We start from the raw sequence: 13,877 nt of genomic DNA, 5'->3' as shown, positions 1-13,877 counted from the left end.
GTCTGGTAAGTGACATGTTGCACCTCTGCCATAGGTAACCAGACCTTAGTCGGCAGAGGAATGGAAAGGGTCGTCAGTGGAGAGGAAAGGTGGAACATGCCTCCACCCTTTTCCCTAAGCTCTCCTCTCCAAGAGTATTTCCTGTCTAGGGATATCGGGACAGAAAAGCAACATTAGCCTTCTTTGTACTAGCATGATCGACTTTGAAAGAGTACCATTGTAAGGGTAAAAACAACCTTAACACTCTTGGGTTGGTATCCTTGTTCCTCGAAGGGGAAGCAGAGTTAAAGAAACATGAAAGATTTGAATAGATAAAAGAGGAGATGGAGTTGGAGATTTTGATAGTTTGCATGTATCCAGCAGTGAAGAGTGATTAAAGCACACCACTGATTAGGAGAAAAGCGAACACATAATGCTCCTAAACCGGCTCTTGTCAGGCTTGAGTGGCTTGAGGAGGAGTCTTGACCAGCTCTTTCACCTTCTCAATATATTTTCAGGTATACTAGTGACTACTGGTGGATCTTCCCACTCCTCTTTCATAATATCTAGGGCATCCCTGGGACTCTAGCAATACACAAGTTTGCAGGTGGAGAAGCCGGTTGAAGACTATGTGTCTTCCGGATGGCAAACGGGGCCCAGGGTTTTAGATCATCTCAGTTCCACTATCTACCGCCTCCAGACTTCTTAGGATTGTATTCAGGGTTGGATTGATTCTTTCCACAAGCCCATCTATTTGTGGATGATAGATGGAGGTCCAGAGCATCTTTATCATCATTAGGTCTTTCATGTTCCCCGTTAACCGGCACATGAAACTGCTACCTTGGACTGCTAATATTTCTGCAAAGAAGGCGACCCTTGTGGAAAGGTGTTAGTGTACATGGTAGCATACTCGAGAATGACTAGGATATTTATTTCCAGGCCTGAAAGGTTTCAGTGGACCCTGTGGCGGGCCGCAAGAAGGAGTTGCACACAGCGTGGATTTTTTAAGGTTCTTTTATTTAAATAATAAGGAAAAGACTTCTCTCGTCCTATCGCTATAGGGGAAATCCCTGCCTAACTAAATTAAACTAAAGGTGCTTGTCTATCATCAGAATATCAAAATCCAAACTTGGTCCAAACCTAAATCTACATAACCCCAGTCTTCTTGTTCTATCTGCTGTATGGGTGAACCAGTGGATTATGCCGGTTAATCCTCATACGCCCAGAGCGTCTCCTGTGTGGCTCTCTCTCTCTCTGCTCTGCCGTTCTGCAAGAGACCAGGAAAAACACACACAGTCAATCATTGGTTTCTACTTTATACAGGGATTGTAGGGGTTCGAGCCAAACAGGAAGGTCTTGGTCTACTTTTCTATAAATATTCCCATAAGCCCCGCCCTTTCCTTTCCTAACGAAGATCGCCATGGTGCCTTTCCCACCAAGACTGGTGAAACGCGAGCGGCCGCTACCTCTGAGCAACCTGGGAGCTCCGACACTTTCGAAGCGCTGCTGCCAGTAAAAAAAGGTGAGTGTTCTGATATCTGTTGGGACAGGGGAGCGGGTACTGCAACACCACTGTCCACTGTTTCCCCCCTGCTCAGTGTCAGCAAAAGCTCTCTTAATACCGTCCTCTGCATGGCTGTTTATAAATGGGAGCCAGAGACGACGTTTTTTTCTTCCCCTTCTCTGGGTTTCTCTGCGTCAGGGTCCCCCTTCACTCCGCACCTCCCTGCCCTGACACTGTGCAGCAAGGTCAGAATCCCCTTCCCGCACAGCCCCTCGCTGTGGCGTGGCTGGAAGTGTAATAATACATGGAGGTCAAGCCAACGGAAAGGCAAAGGAGTTCACTCAAAGGACATCATTCAACCATGTAGACAAGGTAAAGACCCCCCCTAACTGCCCCACAGATCATCATACATAAAACAAACAATTGATTTATAACAATATATTTATTAGTTGCAAATAAATTCTTAAAAAAGTATTAAATTGTCTAAAGCTTTAGTACAATATACAAAAATATATTTATTTACTCACCCATGTACATTCGTTTCATCAGGTTGCCTCTTGGTCATCTGGGGAATTAACAAGCCCTGTGGACCATGGGATTCACTGCTCCTACGGAGATTACAACTATATTGGAATTTGAATCTCATTTGCGATGTCTTTTTCCACGCTATGTTCCCAAAGTTTTGAACACACACATTGGGACATTCAGGTGAGCCACCTAACTTCAGACTTTAAGCTGTAGCTTATACATAATCTTTATATAGAAGTGGTTTGCACATGGATAATTAACCCAGCTTCAATCATTTTAGGACCTGTCATCTCTTCAGACAATTACATCATTTTTATCATTACCTTCTCTTTTTTTCACACTTCAGTTCAGACTGTCTTTTTTTACTTGATTTCATTTTCTTTTTGGGCTATTTGCACTTGGACCCTGGGAGAATCGGATAGTAGGAACCTATTTGACCTCTTTGCTTCACTTGGAGGAAATTTTTTGGGGAAATTTATTTGACTATTTAGTATTTTCATGATTATGTACTTTATAAGATAATTGATAATAATAATAATAATTCCTATTGTACATTTATACCTTGCATTGCAGATCCAATTTGCTTGAGATCTCCTTTTGGTGTGGCTGCACAGTTATCTCCTGGACTTATTGACAGGATTGCGAAACCAGCCCCCATATAGGGTTGAGATTATGGTAATTACCTTTTCTCCCCTTTTTCAATCGAATGTCACATGACTTGATGAAACCAATTGACATGGGAGAAGTCCCGCTCGCTGCTTTCACAGATCATCTTTTAACCAGTATGCAATTGTTACTCATGATGTGTTTCTTTTTCTCTTCTTCTTTTTTCCCTTCTACACCTTGCTTTAGGTGAAAAATGTGTTTACTGTTAAATATGTGTAAACATATAGAAGGTAAAAAGGTTTTTTAATTACATCTGGGCACGTTCAGAAAAACGCAGATGAACGATCCAGAATTTATGAAATTCAAGGGAATGCTATGTGCTGACGAAGATGGACATCACCTGCATGTCTTGTTAGATGTGTTACTTCCATCGAAACTACTATTTTATAACGGTGCCATGTTATTCACATTTATTATTTCTTTTTTCTTTTTCCATGACACCTTAGTAGTTGACACACAGCATCCCATAGTTAGATTTTAGTGTGTGTGCTTGACTGTTTATTTTGGAATTCGATATATTTCATTCTCTAGCTTTTGTTTTGTGTTCCTGATTTGATTACTGAAATGAAATTTTCTCTGTTCGGTTTTCTGGATTTAATATTATTTGGACTGTGTTTTTCTATATTCATTTCATTGTTTATATATTTAGTCTGGTCAGAGCGACTGGGGGTGCCCCACTTGAGTGATTCCCTTCACTCGCTTGGGGCTCCACCCACGGCATGCCCAGATTAACTCTTAGGGTTCATGCGATTGATTGGCTGGTGACCTATTACAGCAGTCATTATTTGATACTAGCACTTTAAACAGTATGCACCTTTTTAGCTAATTGTTAAATATATTTCTGTATATTGAACTAGAGCTTTAGACAACTTCATACTTTTTTAAGACTTTATTTGCAACTAATAAATATATTGTTATAAATCAATTGTTTGTTTGATGTATGATGATCTGTGGGGCAGTTAGGGGGGTCTTTACCTTGTCTACATGGCTGAATGATGTCCTTTGAGTGAACTCCTTTGCCTTTCCGTTGGCTTGACCTCCATGTATTATTGTTTGTTGCTTCCCTTCAGCCAGCGAAGTAGGGGAAACCCATCGTTTGTTGGGCTGGAAGTGTATTCACATCCTCTCGGCTCCTCTCCACATCGTCCGCCTTGACAGCCTGCCAGCTGTCACACTTCCCTTCCCTCATTTCTGCTGCAGCTGAGACCTCCATCTGAGGCCCTCCCTGCTGTCGTCGTCCTGATAATGGAACCTCCGTCCGAAGTTCATTCTGCTGCATGACCTTGACGGAGGTCATTGGCGGTATATTGATATGTTGTGAATACCACCGAAAGCAAATTGAATAAATGTTTGTTTGTTAACACTATTCATCCTACCATGAAATTCACATTTCAAATCGGACCATCAACATTGAGTTTTTTGTACAATGTTGTTAATGTGTTAGTTTGGTACACAGGAACAACACAGATTTCAATTTTTTCACATGCCACTTTAATGCATCCCAGTAAAATGTTCCAAGTGTTGCTATTTTCTCAATACCTAAGAGTACCTAAGAATTACCACATTGAAAACAGAACGGGAGAAATCTAGATCATTCAAACAAACTCTTTTTTCTGAATTTCTAAAAATTTCTCATTACTGGAAATACAAACATTATAAATATGAATAAAGAATCCAACTATACCTACCATTGTGTACTTGCCTTTTGTGCTGCAGTGTATTGTAAGGAACTCATGGTGGCAACAAGTAAGACAGACACAAGTGATCACAGTTCAAGGGTGTTTATTGAACAATGAATGCTGTATGCAGGTTGGAAAAACACCTAATCTAAACCTAAATCTAAGATGGGATCAAGCGTCAACCATAAAACGAAATATACGGCAGTCCTAGTGGCGTTGTGTCAAATAAAAGGGCCTATACTAAGAAACCTTTTGGCAAACCTTACAACTAATACAAAAAGGGGTGTGGGATAGTTCTCAAGAAAAAAAAGAAGTGCCAGGATGCAGTAGCCTGGGTCTCCCTTCCCCATGTTTGACCAATGACATCAAGTAGCAAGAGTTTGTGGAATTGTACTGGTAATCATTCAAATTCACCCATAGAGAATCTGATTCCTTCAACGTGAGACACTGTCATCATTTGTCTACAGCACAATCGCTGATGAGCATAAATGACCATACAAACTGAAAAGACATAATTATGACATGATCAGCATTCAGATATACATGTGTCTGAGATTTACCATCTTTGTAAGTCAGGCATGCACCGATTGAGGCCCAACAATATTTTGTTTATGCTATTACCTATTTGCTCATTAGTTCCTTGTTTAGTAATTTCCTTTGACACAACTTTTTCAGTCAGTCAAACATTGTTTATTTCAGAAGAAAACACACAATATACATTTTGCAAATATTACATAAAACATGCAAAATCAACTTCTGCAGCAGATGACAATCTTCTTCTAATACTCCTGGCAGATCTCAGATATGAGAGCAAAGACCTTGCAACATCCGGTGTATTTGCAAATAGAATAACATACATTGCAGGTCTACATTGGGTAAAATTTGAATTCCATAAAAGAGGTATTATTATACATTTGCGAGTGCTTTCATAGGCTTTGCAAAAGAACAAGAAATGCAACAGGTCCTCACAGGCATAATGAAAAAATACACACACAGTTAGTCAGTTAATCTTCACTGGCAGCAGAACGTTCTAGGTAATATTTCATGTAAAGTATCACTGATTTGATTTTTAATTTGTGAAAGAGTAAACCGTGGCGGTTTGTTTTCTTTATGGCTAATTTCACAGCACTTGAGAGAGGGGTATAATTCCCCCAAAACTTGAATGAATTTTGTATGGAATTAAATGTGTTATTTATGGAGATGGTGAAGACTGGTTTGAATGAATAATCACATCTGAAGTATATCTGAAGTCTATCTCATGCTATTTTCTAATACCCATTTTCATCTCTGAAACTTACCTCATAAATACTCCCTTTGCCTTCCGACACCTTAGAAGTTTCCACCAAATTTTCTAAAATCGTGATCCAAGATCTACTTTGGCTGTATCAATATGCACTAAAGCTATAAGAAAAACTATCCTCCTTCCTTTAACCAGCCCCATCTCAGTTTTTATACCACCCAGTTATCTTTATTGAAGCCTCATTTCGTAAACTGCTTCGCTGTCATGATCACTGCTTCCAAGGAGTTAGGACCAGCCCAATGTCCTTGGAAGCAGGCCCCTAACCTTCATCCTAGGCACCAGCCGGTCCCCACTGGGACCTTTTGGACCTTGTCCTGGCGCCGGTGGCACCAGGCTCATCAAAGTCACTGGTCCCGGCACTGGAAGCGCTGGGCTCATAATTTGTATGAAGATGCTTGGGTGGACTTACCTGCAGCAGACCATGCTGCTTACTTACCAGCTACATAGGAATCCTCTGTGAGCCGGGACTAATTTCTTACCTGGGTGGGGCAAGCTCCACTCCCTGGATACAACACTGGAACTCTTCTGGAACAGGAACTCTTTTCTTACCTAGGCGAGGCCGTGGAGGAAGACGCCTCATCACTCCAAGGCTATTTAAACCACACCCGATTGATGAAACGTGCTTCGCGTTATTCTGCATCTGCAGCAGAACGCTCACCGTGTCTGTTCCAGTTTTCTTCTTTCCGATCCTGAACCTGCGAGAACAAACGCTTACCATTCCTGTATCCAGCCTTCAGTAGCACCTGCAAAGACAAGAAACAACAGGTTAGCACGGCAACCTTCACGCGCAGCGCTTTCCTCACCTGATCCATCGGCAGCTACCATCTCTTCACGCTGCTCCTCCGCCTGTGAAGACAAAAGCATAATTATTCCTGTGGGGAATTACTTACCGGCACTCTGCGAATTCCGGTTTTCTTCAACGCTGCAATCCTGCACCTGAAAGACAAAAGAAGAGACATTAGACAGGTATTTTACTTACGCGCCATCGCGCCCGCCACAAAAGGGCGCCTGCAAATACTCCGGCGTTTTCCAGCGTCTCTTCAGCACCCGAACTCACAGCTGCAAGGGAAAAGAGACAGAGAGCTCTTGAAAAGCAGGCAACTGGCATATACTTACGCATTTCCAAGCGCTTCATTCCAAGGCGCTGGCTCGAACTTCGGCTCTCTTCACACCATCTTCTACCTCAAGAGCCCTGCAAGACAAATAGAAAAGACATTATACAGAGCCCTGTTCCATATTAACGTGCCCACGCACCTAAAGACTGTAAGGACTTAAAAGGTGTCCGGAAACTCCCCGTTCGTGCAGTTAACGACGGTAGCAATCCTCTGAAGTCAAGAGGCCTACGTTTCACCCAGTGAAGGAACTGGCAACGGCACCCTGCACCAGACGCAGATGGAGAGTCCAGCATTCACCTATCTAAGGTGAGCACGTTGACCTTGGGGCTCCACGGAAAAGTGAGGAAGGGAAAGAGAGAGAGAGACACCCGACAACCCCAGATCATTAACCCCATATTCTTTCACCTGCAGATATCTCACTCTTCGAGTTAGACACACAGTGCGAAGAGGCCCAGCCCCGGAAGCCAATCGAGTCCTGCACTTCACTTTTCGAGTCACAGACACCATCCTGCCAAGACCGGCGCCTCCGTGGGAATCAGGTGAGCGTTACATTCACCCCTGCCATCTGCTGAATACAATCCAGACACTGCAGGCTGGGGATATGCCAACTTCCAGGCAAGCCTTAGCACTTGACACCACAAAGATATTGATTAGATGCAGTATAAAAGATCTCTAACTTAACATATTGCATCCCACTAGCTTTTCTTTAGGTATCCTTTGGCAAACTGAGCATAGGGGACCAACTGTATACATAGTGTATTACGATCACCTAGGTCTTCAAACACAGTTAGCAGGGGATTTCAAGGTCTAGTGGACTAAAAAGTGAGGAATGATTTATCCTCATAGACAACTGTGTACCTTTTTTGACATCAGGTCTTTTACATTTCTGCACCTCACTTATCTTACGAATAGCCCACAAGAAGAGCACTAAACATGAGTTGGCTACAGGTTCTCATGATATAATAATGCTTTATAGACCTGCAGCGAGGGCCGTAGTGGGCGTAATGGACCCTGAAGACCATGTTAACGAGGTATGAGGGACCATAACGGCCAGCACGGCCCAAGGTGCAGGTCTATAATGCTATTAGAAAACCCTCATTGGCCCAGTGTTCTAATTAAGCACATTTCAGGTGTGGTTTTTTTACACTATAAAAAACGTATACATTCAAGCATTGCACATTCACATAGAGTAGCACAACATTTCCAATGTGCATCTGCACACACATACACTTAGCATGCACATAATCAACTTACATTTTCAAGTTTTTCTTCTCTATTACTCATTCCCCTAGAACGGTGCACAGAGGACGTCAGGGCAAGGTTGCACTTTCCTTTATTGCAGCGAAATATGCTAGAGGGCACGTTCCACATTACTAAAGCATTCAGCTTCTCCTTCTCGCCAACTTCAAACGCTTTCCCTGATAACGGACAACGCAGCCTCTTCACAGCCTTCAATGGGCGGTGGCAGTTGCAGGGGCGAGACCACAGGTCAGCACCTGCAATTAAAATTGCAGGCTGTAATCAATCTGCGGGCTATACTAGTTCGTATAGCCCGCAGATTGACCAATCACAAACGTCACACACCCTCTCGGGGTGTTCTAATGTATTATTACAACATTTCAACATAATAAAGCTCCTCAAGCCTTTGATTCAAATTACTGGAATACAAAACATTACAAGAAAACAAATATTCTATTAAACCAACAGAACATGCCTAGATAATTCCAAGGCTAATGTCTAACATTTTCTAAGAAATAAACCATAAACCTTTGGGTGAGCGAGTGCCATAGAAAATACATTTAAAGAAAAAAAGAAGGCAGCTCTTTATTCCAGCCCTACAGATAAGCTGTGTCTTTTTATCATTTATGCCGCAAGAATTGGCAAATACTCCCATTATAAAAGTAGCAATACTCCCAACTACACAATTGGAAGCAATGAACACACAGGTTCCGGCCTTCCGGCTCTCACCCCTCAGCTCCATGGATATGTTCTGCCCAGTGATACCAGCCAAGCATTGCCACTGGGAGAGATGTTCTACAGGTATTACTGACTGATCTGTAGAGGAACCGTAAAATAAAAATGCATATATTATACATGAATTGCTAGACACAAAGAAGCGTGAAAAACAGTTCAAAGATGTGTCTACTTAAGTAAAAAATGCCTCAATTGAGTATGAGAATTATATTTCATACCCCGAAGAAGTAATTTTACTTTCAACTTCAAAACCTCTGAATAAAAACCTTCCAAATTTAAATTTAAATAAAGAAACTAGACGACAAATTGAAATCATTTAACATTGACACTGCAATCAACGTCTCCAAAGAAGTTAAAACGTTAAGCATCTACCTTGACTCGACCCTCACGCCAACAAAACAAGTAAACACGACTGCCTCGGCAGCGGGCTATACCTCAAAACGTATCAATGCCTGTAGAGCCTTCCTCTCGACTGACAGCGGCATGACCTTGGCCAGGGCCCTTATAGTATCCAGACTCGACTATTGCAACGCGTTGTACGTTGGGACCAATAGTCGCAACCTAAGAAAACTCCAGGTACTACAAAATAATGCATTGATAGTCGCTCTCAAAGCCCCCAAGTCCAACCACATAACAGCTGTAAGACGTAACGCCCACTGGCTCACAATGCAGGACAGGATTGTTTTTAAAACACTATCGCTAACACACAAGTGCCTATCGAAAGCAGCTCCAAAATATCTATCCAACAAGATTACCAAACATCTAACCAACAGACCTACCTGGTCCACTCACGCTCACCTACTAAACATACCCGGATTCAAACTTCAAAAATCACAAGGTAATAGTTTCCCTGTGCAGGCTACGAAACTCTGGAACTCCATGCTGTTGTCACTAAGAGTGGAACCGAACTATTGGACGTTTAGAAAAAAATGTAAACCCTGGGCTTTGGACAGGAGCACAATGTATTTATCCATTCTAATCTATGAAAATTGCACTGCTATACAATACCAATCATACTATGTACCTTACTGTATTATATCACTTCACCCAAATGCTATTTATTTGTATCTAAGAATGTCTGTATTAAGAATGTAATGCAAATTCTATCAATATCTATCAATATCTTAACAAACGTACTCTAAGAATGCGTCCAGATACTTTTGGGTTATGTGTGCTATACAAATAAATAAATAAATGCTATGGTCATAACGTAGCATGACTCCATACGGATAACCACCTCCTGCCGGCAACACATCGGATACCCCGGGGTTCATATCACCTGCATACCCTCCCAGCTGCCTCTCTCTCCCATAGTGCTCTAACTAGCCAGACAGCTCTGTGTGTATTCCCACACAATGCTTCCTGAAATCCCCACCTGCTTGTGTTGCTTCTAGTTTTTTCGAACTGTAGCACATTTGCCCACCCACCTTGGCGGCATCATGCTTACCCCTCTAACCATAGCTTTTAGGGCCGTGTGTGCACAGCAACTGTCACCTCCATGGTTACCCGAGTACCCTTCCAAGCTGCCTCTCCCTTAGTGCTCCTACTAGCCAGACAGCTCTGTGTATATCCCCACACAATGCTTCTTGAATTGCCACCTGTGTTGCCTTTAGTCTTCACGTATTGTAGCCGACTTACTACTATCCACCCTAGCGGAATACAGCTCTCTTCCCAAACCCCAGCATTAAGGGCTGTGCGTGCTCAGCTACAGCCACTTCCATGGTTACCCTATCTAATACCTATGCGCATGCACCCAGAGGCGACCTTACTCCTCCCAACGCATGCACTCCAATCACTGTGCCTACAGCTCGAGCAACAGCACTTTGTGTGCGCACCCGCCCACGCTAATGCGGGCAGGGCATCCATCTCCCAGAGTGGCCCCCCACCCTTAACACAGACCGGGGTGCCCCACTACACTCTCTAATCGATGCTCTGCCTATTCCACCACCATGTGCATAGGCGTCATGCGCAAGCACGCTTAGAGACTAGCATCTATGGCGACGCATGCGCACTCCGTATCCATTCCACAGCTCGGATCAAATTTATACAGGGACCACGCCATTATCAGCGTGCAGCTCCTGATACCAGCTACCCGTATGGCTACGTGACCTAGCCTGCCCAGGTGAGATCATCTGCTCGCCCCTTCTCATCCTTTCCCTGAGACTCTACTGAGCCCCTGCTGGATCCATAAGCTTCATGATTCCTTTCTTTATTCAGGATCCCAGACCTTCCAGCTACACTCTGCCTACTCCAGGCATCCAGCAGACTACAACCATGACTCTCCACCCTGTCTGAAAAGGCGAAAGGAGGCCATTAACCAGCCTCACCGGAATCTGCACAATCCCATGCTGCATGGTAATTACTCTCAGGTCACAGAACTTTCCTTGCAACCTCAGGAATCTATACAGATTTTTAACTATGTTCACATATGTCATCCACAGTACCGCTTCCTTAGAGCAAGTCTCCTTATGACTCGCTGCCCCAAGAAATACCCTGAAAAGTGTAACACTATCTTGCAGAGAGATCCTGGTCCCAGCAAACTGAATGTCAATGTCTTTTTTTTAAAATAATTTTTATTTTTGTTCAGAGGGTTACAACAGTACTAAACTGGTTGGCAATTGGCAAAGCGCATCGATCATAACAACATAGATAGACATTAACAGTATAGGTTGCACATTTTCACATTGCATAGCAGTACTAGAGTGGCGACGTCAGATTATCTTCTCCATCAGATATCATATTACACAAATATAGCCTGAACAGTGCCCATATATCTTTGGGTCGGCATCTCGATGGCAATGTTATAATAAATTGTTCCTCCAGTTCGTTAATCATTGACAAGTCTTTCAAGAAGTCCAGCCGCCTTGGAGGATGTATTGATTTCCAACATTTCAGTATATTACGTTTTGCAACCACACATGCCAAGTTAATAGTCGTCTAGTGGTGGTAGCGGTTTTACCGATATCCCCAAAGAGATATTTCAGTGGGGAAGGTGTGGCAGGTATCGCTGTGATATCTTCCAGGATCTCCGTCACCTCCCCCCAGAATGCAGTGACCGATGGACAGGCCCAGTACATGTGAAAAGAGTCTGCGTCAAGGGCATCGCATTTAGGGCATTTTCCTGTGTGACCTTGTACAAATTTAGCCAACTTAGCTGGGGTATAGTGTAGCTGGTTAAGGACCTTAAACTGAATGAGCCGAAGCCCTGAGTTCATGGATACATGTTTGGTCAGCTGGCAATATCTCAACCACGTGTCTTCACCTAGTTCCACCCCCAGATCACGTTCCCAGTTCCCTTTAATATCATTGCTTGACTTGGAATGTGTTTGGACTAGACTGTAGAGCGCAGACAGACTTTTACTATGACTACCCAGTTCCGTCATGGCTGCAATACATTCATGTGTGGTAGGTTCCTCTGGGAACGAGGGCCATTTAGCGGCAAAGGCAGCCCTCATTCTATGAAACTGAAATCGCTTAAGGTGAACTCCACCCAACGGACCAATAAAATTGTCAAGAGCACAGTATTTTCCTTCCGGAAACATATCGCGCATTCGAAATTGCTTTTGTGGGTCCCAAGCACCCTGTAGGGCCCTATCAAACGTGGGGCTTATGCCTGGGAAGTTCCATAGTGGTACTTCTGGATCGTACGGGGTTGTAAGGGCGAGCCTATTATATATCATAGACCATGCGCGTACAGTGGCGTTGACAGGGTCGTATTTGCATGACTCTTTACGTTTAAGATCGAACATGACTGCTCGTAGTTCTATAGGGGAAGCCGCAAATCTTTCCAGGGGGATGTGTGGAGCAGTGTCTTCCGGGTCAAACCAGTGTCTCGCAAAGTGTGCCTGAGATGTTAAGTAATAGAGTTCGAAGTCTGGGGCTGCAATCCCACCCTTTTCAAAAGGTTCTGTCATTTTGGACCATTTCAACCTAGGCGTCTTCCCTCCCCATACAAAAGTGGTGGTTAGAGTGTTGAGTTTATTAAAGAAGGCTCTGCCCGGCCAGATCCATATATTGCAAAAGAAATATAGGAGTTTGGGTAACACCGTCATCTTAAGTAAGGATATTCGCCCATATAGGGATAAGGGGAGCCTATTCCAGGATTGTAGTTTAGCTGTAAGGGATTGTAAAAGTTCACCGTGATTTTCAGTGTACAGTATGCTCCAGTCTTTTGAGACCATGATCCCCAAATAGCGGATATGTATAGGTGACCATTTAAATCCTTGTGTATTCGACATTTCTCTAGTACTGGGCGTGAGCGGGAACAGTTCCGACTTGGATACGTTGATCTTGTATCCCGAGTATTCAGAGAACGTCTCAACCTCCAACATGATTGGGCTTAGGTTTACTTCCGGGTTCCTAATGTATAATAGGGTATCGTCCGCATATAGGGAGATGATCTGCGGCTTCCCCGTCATGCGAAGGCCTCTACATGCATGGTTTTGTCGGACATATTCAGCCATGGGTTCTATGGTGAGCGCAAACAGGATTGGAGAAAAGGGGCAGCCCTGCCTCGTGCCTCTACCCAGACGAAACAGGGGCGACATGGTTTGATTAGTTAGTATTTTCGCTCCCGGGGAGGTGTACAGTAGCTTAACACAGTTGACAAAGTAGCTGTCACGCTCTCTCACATGACTCACACGACCTCTCCCTCTTCACGCCTCTCCTCCACAGGCGCCTCTCGCCGTCGTATTCCCCATTCACACCACCAGCAGGGAAAACACGGCAGGCGGAATACCATGTTGGGCGGATCTGCCTCGTTTCGCCCTTTTCCGCGTTGGCGCCTGCCATGGCGCCTCTTGCACAGCCGGCAACGTCAGAATAGAAGGAAGTGCCGGCAGCTCCAATCACTGGCCACGTTGCGCTCCACGCAACGTAAGCGAGCAGTCACGTGATGCGTCACGTGATACCACTCGCCCCTTCAAAAGAAGCCGGCAAACAAGACTCTTTGCTTCACAGCTACTTCAACTTCCACGGAGAACTGTCACGCATCACCCTTGCTCTTGTTTGCTTCGACCTTGGAACTCTTTTCGGATTTGCTATTGGATTACCCTTGGATTTTGGCGTGCTCTCTGATTTTTCGGACATTTGACCCCTGCTGTACCCTGGACTTGCTTTTGGATTACCCTTCT

Source organism: Ambystoma mexicanum, chromosome 2p, assembly GCF_040938575.1.
Source record: "Ambystoma mexicanum isolate Mex_15411 chromosome 2p, UKY_AmexF1_1, whole genome shotgun sequence".
NCBI classification, from domain to species: Eukaryota; Metazoa; Chordata; class Amphibia; order Caudata; family Ambystomatidae; genus Ambystoma; species Ambystoma mexicanum.
Note: the sequence above shows the minus strand (reverse complement) of the source record.